Source organism: Nicotiana tabacum, chromosome 15 (assembly GCF_000715075.1).
Source record: "Nicotiana tabacum cultivar K326 chromosome 15, ASM71507v2, whole genome shotgun sequence".
In the NCBI taxonomy this organism is placed as follows: domain Eukaryota; kingdom Viridiplantae; phylum Streptophyta; class Magnoliopsida; order Solanales; family Solanaceae; genus Nicotiana; species Nicotiana tabacum.
This window is the reverse complement of record NC_134094.1, coordinates 18,700,691-18,712,422: the sequence shown is the minus strand read 5'-3', so window position 1 is coordinate 18,712,422 and position 11,732 is coordinate 18,700,691.

The following is an 11,732-nucleotide window of genomic DNA, read 5'->3' as shown; positions in this document are numbered from 1 at the left end:
TAGAAAAAGTCAAACTTGGTTGACTCTTTCAAATTTAAAGCTTCTAGCTGAGAATCATTCTTTCAAATCAATTCCTAATAACCTGAAAACCAAAACAGATGATTCAAATAAGTCATATTATATCATACGGAGCTACTCATGCCCTCAAACAACCGAGCGAAATGTAAATGCTCTTAACGACAGGTCGGGTCGTTACATCCTTCCCCACTTAAACAGACATTCATCCTCGAACGTGTCAAGAGTTGTCCCAAAAGCCATCTAATCATCGTGTAACCTTACCCTGCACATACCTGGGGGTGATCTCACGTCACCCTATCCCATATAGTCCCGACAATACAACATAACTGTAGTCTCTTAATTCAACCTAGCCCATAAACCTTAGAATCTAATTTCCAACATCCACAATCTCTATAAGATCAGAATCTCTCATCTACACACTGTATAAGTCTGAACAAGTAGTATCAACCCATATCTATAACCCAAGATGTAATCATATGATGTACCATATAACTCAAATACTCATTGCAAAAATTTCAAATCACAGTAGCTGCTCAAAACAACCCAATACCGGTAATAGACCTCATATCAAATAAAGCCTCGCTCTAAAACCTTCGTCCACTGCCGATGATGAAAGAAACATGCAGAATTCACAACCATTCATCAGATCAATCGGTCATGGAGCTCCCTCTCGTTCTACAAGAACTATAGCCAATTTTTAAGCCAACTTCCGATATTATCCCTTCAAATATACCACAATCAAATCCGATAGCATCCATTCTAGGTCCAATGACCTCACCTCATCCAACACAATCACTCTAGTGACATGGCACATCAATACAATCTAAAGCCACACCCCGTGCAATCCGTGTACCCAATAGCAACATTTTAAATGTACTCAATCTTGGAAAATGACTCAAACGAGAGAACTGTCCTGCAAGCTCATCAAGTACTACCACCACGAAATGCTTAAACCCAACATACACCATAGAACCATAACACATGAATCTAATACAAAGGATCATATTTCCATATAACTCTGCTGCAATGCGCGATCCTATCCAAATACTAGTCCATATGAAATACCTCAAGCCACCCTAATAAAAATCAATAACCATGCGCAATTCGACATCAAGTACTCAAAGTGCATTACCACAGCCACAGAAAAGCAGATGACACAATGCCACACAAAACCCGAAAGAACATAACCAATACGCCCTCAATCATGCAATACCCAACTACTCATCTCGCTCAAATTCCATTATAAGACCACAATAGAACCGCACCATATGTGCCTAAAACCAATGAATCACAACCCCTCGTAGCATAGAAAAGTAACTCACCGAACATATCGAAACACGAATAAGCTCAACAACAACCGAATGGCACATCCCTCAACAATAGCAGTATGGAACCAACCAATCCGACTCGGTGTAGATTACACACCCTAATTAAGCCTACCAATGGACCCTCAAATCAATTCCAGGCACAATGACTAAATCATAACACATACTATCGTCTAGCTAACTTTGGCCATGTTTTCACAATCCACACCCATGAAACAGCCTGCTCTTGAGAACTCCTAGTTTACAAATCCATAGAACACACGAATCACCATGTCTGATCCCAATTCCACCGCCAAAATGTCAAACACATCTCTCATACACGATCATCCCACGAGGAATACTTCTAAAATTCTTCTATGCCACATAGCAAAATTTGAATATCAGCAGTCGATCAACCAGAAGAGTGTCGTAGTACCCGTGAAGTACCCATAAATCAAAACACATTGCCCCTTCTGAAATGTATACTCTTATCAAGACATACCAAATAGTAATATCATTTACCTAGTCATCTGAAACCATCCATGCTGCCTACGAATCTATGTCCTTCCCTTGTAAATCTCAATCCCACACAACACACCGCATATACCATGCTATCATATGAAAAATACGAGAACTTCATAGTCCACTCCGAGTCACAAGCAACTATATACTCAATTAGCTAAGTACCTTCCATTTGATTTCATCCAGAAGAAATTCACTATATGCCACATGCTCCTCACGCCAGCAGGAAATATACCCCTCGAACCTAGGTAGAAACCATTGAGAACTATTTGAAATCCATTTTCTCATAACCAAGCTATCTGGACCGAATCTCTCTAACTCAACCCAGCCACGTAGGTTGCCAAGACCCAAGAGCATTGCCACGACACACCTGTAGAGACTAGCCATGTCATAAGTACCTAAAGAATCGATCATGCCGATTACTATGGTAATCCAACCTACCACCATGCTACCCTATTTCTCCAAGTCCCTTCCAGATTGCCTTAAATTGATACTTCTCCTTGCTGGAACACCCCAATCCTTAACCAAAATTCACCACACAAGACACCCTAGTATAAACCACAACGCCCTAAGGCCCATAAGCCGCTGACTTCCCTCTTAAGCACCACAAAGAACTACAACCGAGATACCCACTCTAAAGAGACTTTATGTGAACCTAAAACTGTTTCCTTCACCTTCTTGATACTAAAATGCATAATCCACAATAATATAAAAATGCCACAAGTCTCGACACCATCCCATGCGAATATCAGATCCTAGACATATACCAATCCAAAATTCTCAATTTCTACATATAATTCTTGAATCCATTAGAACTATTCTCGAGAGTCATCCACTCTACCCAAATCTCAATTGAACCGACCAAACGGACTGAACGACCTGTGCCCTATTAGTACACCAACACCCAAGGGAGTAGCCCATACTCTTAAGCAATCGAGAAAATTCCTACTCCATGTACATTACATCCTTTGCGAATAACCACTCAATTATTTTATGATTCCCATATACCCATAGAGTGCAATACAACCTATATCCAGAAATTCCTTTACCCGAGTCATCCTCGATCTCGACCTCTGCAAGTCATAACTGATTCACCAGTATACCCCGAACCGAAACCAATACCACACATAACTGTGCAATCAATTCCTCGATAGAAAAATCCCCCACTTGGCTCAAATCCATGGAATAAAACATCTGACTACTTAGAATAATCATACCCCATTACTACCATAATACCACAGTGAGATTCTACTAAATCCTTTGCAAGCCCATGTAACACAAACCATATAATACCTCAAATCGTCTGCAACATATATCATTCAATGGTAAAAGAGAACTTTCTACAAAACATCATAAGGACCACACAACCTCAGGACACCTCGCAGGAGATAACCCGCCTGCTCTGCCTCAAATTGACATCTCTCTATACCCTTCTACAGTCACGACTACTACGCAATCACTAAATCCTCTTGATTCTGAACTCATCAACAAGACATGAGAATCTACTTTACTCCACAACTAAACAACATGAGAGATCCCTCAACACAACCATAACGCGAGACCAAACGCCAAATCAAGACAAAAATCAAACACCCCATAATCCTTGATACATCTCAAGTAAACTCTTCTCATAACATTCGAACAATCTGTAACGCATCTCGCAGTCACATCATACTCGCCACACAGTCATTCTATCGCTCATCGACCCACAAATTCCACTCATAGGAACAGTACTGGATGTATAAGTCTAAAATCACATGCTCACACAATCAAAATCTCCGTGCTCAAGCCACCGTCAAAACCCAGCCTCAAGTCCTCCAGACTAGCTCATCATCAGCACGCCAAAATCACATCTCTTACCTCAACCATGGAATCACAAGTTGTCGGTGCATAGCTGATACCGAGCGCCCACATGCACATATGAATATGTGGAAGGAATTCAAAGAGTTACGCTTCAAGCAGAATCAATGTCGCATGATAAGGAAAGAAAGATGGGAAGTATATCCTAAATGTCCTGTAGCCTCTCGATGATAGGTATGGACGTCATCATACCGATCCGCAAGACTCTACTAGACACTTGATCATGACATGTAGAAACTATGAACCTAGAGCTCCGATACCACCTTGTCACGACTCAAAATCTGACTAGTCGTGATGGCACCTAACCCAACCTGCTAGGTAAGTCAATTATCAAATATCTAATTCTAATAATAATTATTAAGGCAATTTACGTAAAGAAAAATCTTAATATTATACATTCCCCAAGAACTGGTAGTACAAATCACGAGCTTCTAAGAATAGAGTTTACAAAGCGGAAATGAAATAAATACATCGTCTGTTTGAAAATTACATAAACAGAGTTTTACAGATCTAAAGCTACCACGAACAAGAGGCAGCTACAACCGGGACGCAGGTACATCATCAATCCAGCTCCCATCGAACACAACAACATCATCAACCAATATCTGCACACAAGGTGCAAAAGTGTAGTATGAGTACAACCGACCCCATATTCTCAATAAGTAACAAACCTAACCTTAGGTTGAAAGTAGTGACGAGCTTGTACCAAGGTCGGGTCCACACCAATAGCCAACAACAGTCCATAATAACTTAAAGCAAATAATACAAGGAGTAACTTAGAGATAAAAATGCTCAGCAAAATCATGATTTCCGAAAATGGTTCCGCCTTTCAAGTACATCAGTGAAAACCCAAATGATTTACCGAAGTTGCCAAAAATATGAATAAGTTTGAAAACAATAATTTTTCCCAAATTCCTTTCAATAATAACTAAGATGTTTCCTTTTTCTTTCCAGATAACAAGTGTGAAATAACTCTCTATGCCCACATATCAATGTATGTAGAAAATCATGGATGACGTGATACCGTACAACATGAGGAAAAATGCATCTCTATGCCTATATGTTATGTGTGAATGCCAATTCCATGTATCTCAGAGATGAATCATGTACTCACACTTTCAGAGTATTCAATCTAACTCTCTCACACTATCCACTCATCATGCTCAACCACTCAGTACTTTATATGGACCATACGGCCCAAGGAAGATCCATCCCGGAATATATACATCACTGACAATCAGTTACTCAGTACCGAGGAAGGTCAATCTGGCCCCATGGAGAAGATCAGTCTCCATGTATATAAATGTTTCGGATAAGATCCATGTCCAGGGAAGATCCATCCCTCAATATAATCTACCGTGCTCACGAGGGATGTGTATAGACTCCGGAGGGTCTCCTACAGCCCAAGCACTATCATAAGCCAGATCCAGGCATAAATCAATATAGCATGCTGCGGCGTGCAACCCGATCCCATAACTGTCACTCATGATCAGGCTCTCGGCCTCACTCAGTCATCAATCTCTCCAGTCTCACTCACGGGCTCATAATGTCATGAAACTAGCGCGACAACAATGATATGATGTATCAATAAATAACAACTGAGACTAAGATATGATATGAATGCATGAATATGACTGAGTACGAAATATCAATGAAATCAGTGAAATGACAGCAAGAAACGATTACTATGGGTCCCAACAGTATCGGCATAAAGCCAAAACATGATATCTAGCATGATTGACAGCTCAATTACTTTATCACATGGTGAAAATACGGATATCAATAAAATTGGGCCATTATGCAGTGCCATGGAAGAGTCTCAATTCACATGGTGCATGCCCACACGCCCATCACTTAGCATGTGTGACACCTCAACACAAATCACATAACATGTATTTCGGGGTTTCATACCCTCAGCTCCAGGATTAGAAGAGTTACTTACCTCGAACAAGCCAATACCAATGCCGAGCAAGCCAAGCGATGCTCCAAAGATGTCACCCCACGCGTTTCGACCTCCGAACGGCTCGAAACTAACCAAAACTAACTCAAATGCATCAAACAATGCTAAAGGAACCAACCCCGGTCGAAAAATACCAAATCTTGAATCAAAAGCCCAAAATCGGCAAACAACCCAACCTAGGCCCGCACCTCGAAACCTGATAAAATTTATAAAATTCCACAACTCATTCAATTACGAGTCCAACCATACTAGTTTCACTCAAATCCAACTCCAATTCGATGTTCAAAACTCAAAACTTCATATTATGGAACTTTATGCCAAAACCCCCAATATCCTCTTTAAAATTCACGATCCAATTACCAAAAACGAAGGTGGACTCATGAAATATAACCAAACCCGAGTAGAGAACACTTACCCCAATCCTTGTGATGAAAGTTTCTCCAACAATCACCTCAATCCGAGTCCCACATCTAAAAATATGAAGAAAGAAACAAAACCTCGATTTATAGCTTCTGCCAGCATTTTCGCACCTACGGCACATTAGCCGCTTCTACTACATAACCTCCGCTTCTACGGAATCAGCTGAGGACTTGACCCTCATACCTATGGAAAACATATCCGATTCTGCGACATCGCAGGTGCGAGCCACCATCCGCACCTGCGAAATCCTCAAGGTAAGTGATTCCCACCTATTGAAAGTTAAATACTTGGTTTATATTTGGATTTAAGCATGGAAATTTGTAGAAATTTGGGGTTTTGGTAGAAAACCTAGAAATTGGTATTTTTGAATTTTGACCATGGATTTAGGCATGGAATTGAGAATAAATCGTATATTTGAGTTCGTAATGTTATGGGTAATGTTTATCTTCGATAATTTTTGGAATTCGGGTACGTGGGCCTGAGGGTTGCTTTATCGGCTTTTCGAGCGGAGTTGAAAATTTGTCTAAATTGATTTGTTATGAGTATTAGAGTATATTTTTATTGGTTTGCATATTGTTTGCCTTTTTTTGGAGCGACGGGCATCAGTTTGAGGTGTTAGAGGTCTTTGGAGACGGTTATGGAATTTCGGAGCGAGGTAAGTCTCAAGTCTAGTTCTCGGAGGGGGAAATTACCCCTAGGTATTGTATATTGATGTGTGCTACTTGTTGTGGGGGATACGTACGCGCGAGGTGACGAGATCCCGTACGTAGCTACATTTATATTATTGTCCGGGTAGGCTTAGGTTCACATCATGCTATAGCTGTACTATTTGAGCAGTCTCTCGCCTATTAAATTCCTCTATTTTACATTACTACTTGAGACTAGACTTGCTATTGTAGAGACTTCATGAGTTCATGATTAGTCACCGAATAATTTTACTCCTCTTACGACATGTTTCTGTTATAAATATTTTTCATTGAAAGGTTTTTGTTAAAGAAATTACAACTCACACTCTTATTCGTGAATGGGGTCACAGACCCGTCAAAGCTCCTTATTCTAATGGGATAAGGCCGATCGCCTCGGTAGGATTATGTACTTCTTATTCTAATGGGATCGGGTTGATCGTCTCAGCCGGATTATGTACTTCTTATTCTAATGGGATCGGGTCGATCGCCTCGGCAGGATTATGTACTTCTTATTCTAATGGGATCGGGCAGTTCGCCTCGGCAGGATTTATGTACCACACTCTCATGGGAGTGGGTGGTTCGCCTCGGCAGTTTAATAGATGCATCAATGGTTCGTATCGTTCGACCCTTGGCAGTGCACAGTTTATTATTTATGTTGGAACGGGACGTATGCCTCGACATTTCTATAAAAATATCCTCATGGAATCGTGCGTAATATTTGGAAAGAAGCCAGAGTATCTGTGAGTCTTTCCCTGATTCGAATTATAACAACCTATTTGGTGAGGTCTATTATACATATATATATGTGCTCCGATTGAGGATATATATGTGCTCCGGTTGAGGAGAAATTGCTAATTAAGAGCTTGAGTTTATTGTAAGGAGGATAATTGTACCATAAATTTACAGTTGTTTATTTCATTTATTTACTTTGCCTCATATTTGTTCGCCTCCTTACTGTACCTGATATTATTGGACCACTAGTGAGTGCCGATGTCGACCCCTCATCACTACTTTTTCGGGGTTAAGATAGATACTTATTGGGTACACGTTGATTTACGTACTCATACTATACTTGTTGCACATTTTTGTGCATGTGTTTTTATGTTTGGTGGCCCTTTGGGCACGGAGGCACGAATGATGCGGGGACTTGCCGCGAGCAGCATTTCAGGTTATAATCCGCAGCCAGCAGAGTCTCCTCCAGGATTATTTGTATTTGCTTTCCTGTCTAATTTGTATTCCGGACAGATGCTGTATTTTATTTTACTTCCTAGCTGATACTCATGCACTTGTGACACCGAGTTTTGGGGGTACTTGTGAGTTGTTCATTATTGTAATTGGGAGAATATTATCATTTACTCTGTAAATTTTATTTCTGATTATTTAATTGAAGGAAAATTTTGATTTCAAAATACGAAAATAAAAAATTGAGTTAATCAACTATTGTTGGCTTGCCTGACAGCGGTGTTAGGCGCCATCACGACAATTAATGTATTTTGGGTCGTGACATTTTTAGATAGCCGATTAATATGGATTTTAAAATAAGGATAATATCTTCACTAGCATCATTATAAAGAAAATCATTATTGAAATATATATAAAGTTTTAGAAATAGGAATTTCAAAATAGAAATATTTTTTGAAGGATAACATCATACCAAATAAGAGTTCAAGTCGTAGTAAAAGAGTCACGTCATAACCAAAGAATCGTTCATATTGTGTCAACCTTTGTGGTTTGCCATAAATACGAGTTATTATTTCACTTTGTGGCTATTAGGTTCCAATGAGAATGGTGCAAAAATAAAATTATCACTACGAGATTTGAGAAAATGTTAGTCTTTCTTCATTTAGTGTTTGTTAATTAATATCTAATGATTATCTATAATTATCTAGAGGATTTAAATTTTAAGGTTATTTATATATAATTCAAATAACTTAGATATTTAACATGGCTAATGTCAAATATCAAAATGGAGTCATACTGGGGGGAAACAATTCGCTAGCTAAATAATTTTTTAAATGTTTAGATAGCCGACTAAAATGAGTTTTGAATTAAGGATAATATTTTTACTTCCATTATTATAAAAATAATTATTATTGAAATATAAAGTTTTAGAAACTGAAATTTTAAAATAGAAATATTTTTTGAAAGATATCAACACACCAAATAAAAGTTCAAGTAATAGTGAAAGAGTCAAGTCGTATCCAAAGAGTCTTTCATAGTCTCAACCTTTTATTATTTTGCCATAAATATGAGTTATTATTTTGCTTCCTGACTATTTTTAGGATCCAATGACACCTGCGAAAATGGTACCAAAAAATAGAATTATAACTAGAAGATTTGAGAAATAGTTAATTTTTTTCACGTAGTGTTTCTTAATTAATATCCAATGATTATCTATATTTATCGAGAAGGTTTAAATTTTAAGATTATTTACATATAATCCAAATAACTAAAATATTTGACATGGTTAGTGTCTGCGCATTCGCGCGGGTGCTAATACAAGTTATTGATAATAGAACATAGCTCAGACTATTTGTCAAACTGCGCATATTAGTGTAACGACCCAACCGGTCATTTTGAGTATTTACGCTCCTTTAAACTATTTGAAGTCTTGAATAGATTCATATGATATATTATGACCATTGTGTATTGTCGGATTCGGTTTTCAGGTATTTCAGGATTAGTTCTGATGAATGAAATTCATGTTGGAACCTTAATAAAAAGGGTTGACCAGAGTTTGACTTTTGTGAAAACGACTCCGGAAGGGAGTTTTGATGGTTCCAATAGCTCCATATAGTGATTTCGGACTTAGGAGTGTGTCTAGATATTTATTTTGAATTCTGTAATTGAATTTGGTTTGAAATAGCAAAAGTAAGAATTGATTTGATATGGCGAATGTCATTTATGATTTGTACACAAAATTTGAGTTCATTCCGGATTGATTTGATATGCTTCGGCGCGAGATTTGGAAGTTGAAAGATTTAAAGTTCATTAAGTTTGAATTGAGGTATGATTCGTCGTTTCGATGTTGTTATATGTGATTTGAGGCCTCGAGTAGGTCCAGAATATGTTTTGCGACTTGTTGGTATGTTGGGACGGGGTCCCGAGGGGCTCAAGTGAGTTTCGGGGTGGTTTCAGACCATTTTTAGTCATTGTTTTTTGGTTGCATGGGTTTATGTTGCGATAGCGTGGATTTGGTCGCGATAGCGAAGAGAAAAATAGGAAAGATTGGTCTGTGCATCATGATCGCGGAAGGCTTTTCGCGATCGCGTAAAAGCAATCTATAAGGAATTTGGAGATGATCCAAAGATGAATGTTGTAGCACTTGGTGTCTAGTTTTCAGAAAGATAAACCATTAGTTTGTGACTATTATACAAAAGGTTATGACTATGATACTAGAGGCTGCCCAGAAGAGTTAGACAAGGCTGTTGGAAATTTGTTCATCGCGATCGCGGGGGAATGGCCATGATCGCATAGAGTAAAAAGTGTGCTGGAAAATTTTGTGCTTCGCATCTGTGAAGCATTTTCCATGATCGCATAGGGTAAATGACTGGGCAGCAGAACTTAAGTTCTGAAAATGATCCATTCTTGACGATTTGAAGCTCGGGGACAGGTGATGTTCGAGATAGTTTCAAGAAAACCATAAGGGTAAGAGTTCATAACTCAATTTTGGTCAAATTACCCGAATCTATTGTTATTTTTAGCATTTAATTGGTGTTTTAAGTTGAAAAAATTATTAAAACCCTTAAGGTTAAATTGAGAATTTGAGGGTCGAGTTGATGTCATAATTTGGTAAATTTGGTATGTTGGACTCGTGGTTGAATAGTCGTTCATATTTTGTAACTTTTGTCTTGTTCCGAGACATGGTCCCCACTGTCGATTTTGGGTGGATTTTCGGATTTAATTAGGAAATTTAGTATTTTCATATGGAATTAATTCCTATAATTGTGTTGACTGTATCTAATTAATTGTGACTAGATTCGAGGCGTTCAGAGGCCGATTCACGAGGCAAAGGCATATTGGAATAGAGAATTGCACGGTTTGAGGTAAGTAACACTTCTACACTTAGGAGTGTGTCTAGATATTTGGAGGTGACACACATCTAGGTGACGGGCGTGTGGGCGTGTGGGCGTGCGCCGTAGAAATTAAGACTCAGTCGATTCCGTAGAGTGTGTAGTCAATTAACTTTTTTTTTTCATGTATGTTTCATGTTTTAGAGAATCTGAGCTATAAATCATGTTTCATGTTTTAGAGAATCTGAGCTATAAATCATGTTAGAAATCATGCTTAGGCAAATACTGATATTATTGGGACCCACTAAGGTCATTTCTGTTGTGGAATTTTATGTTTAAATTGTAATTTCGTACTCAGTTATACGCATTCATTGCATATCATATCTCGGTCTCTGTTGTTATTTATTGATACATCATATCATCATTTTGGGCTAGTTTCATAATATTGTGAGCCCGAGAGACAGGAGAGATTGATGACTGAGTGAGGCCGAGGGCCTTATTGTGAGTTATTGATACTATGACACGTGAGTTGTCCGTACAACACATGAGTTATTGGTGCAGATCCAGATATTGATATTATAGTATGTGAGTTGCCCATGCAGCACGTGAGTTGTCCGTGCGGATCTAGATATTGATACTATAGCACGTGAGTTGTCCGTGCAGATTATAGCGCTTTGGGCTAAAGGAGCCCCTCCGGAATCTGCATCCCACATAGTGAGCGCAGTGAATATTATATTTGGGATGGAGTTCTCTGGGTTGGAACGGCCGCGTACAGTACTAAGTGATTGAGTACTCTAAGAGTGTGAGTACATGAGTTCATCACTGTGTTGCATTGCATTAGACATGCATACTTGATATGTAGGCATAGAGATACATTTTTTTCCCTCATGTCATCTGATAATGAAATTTATTATCTGTTGTTAAAGTTTTATTGAGAAAAATCAAAAAT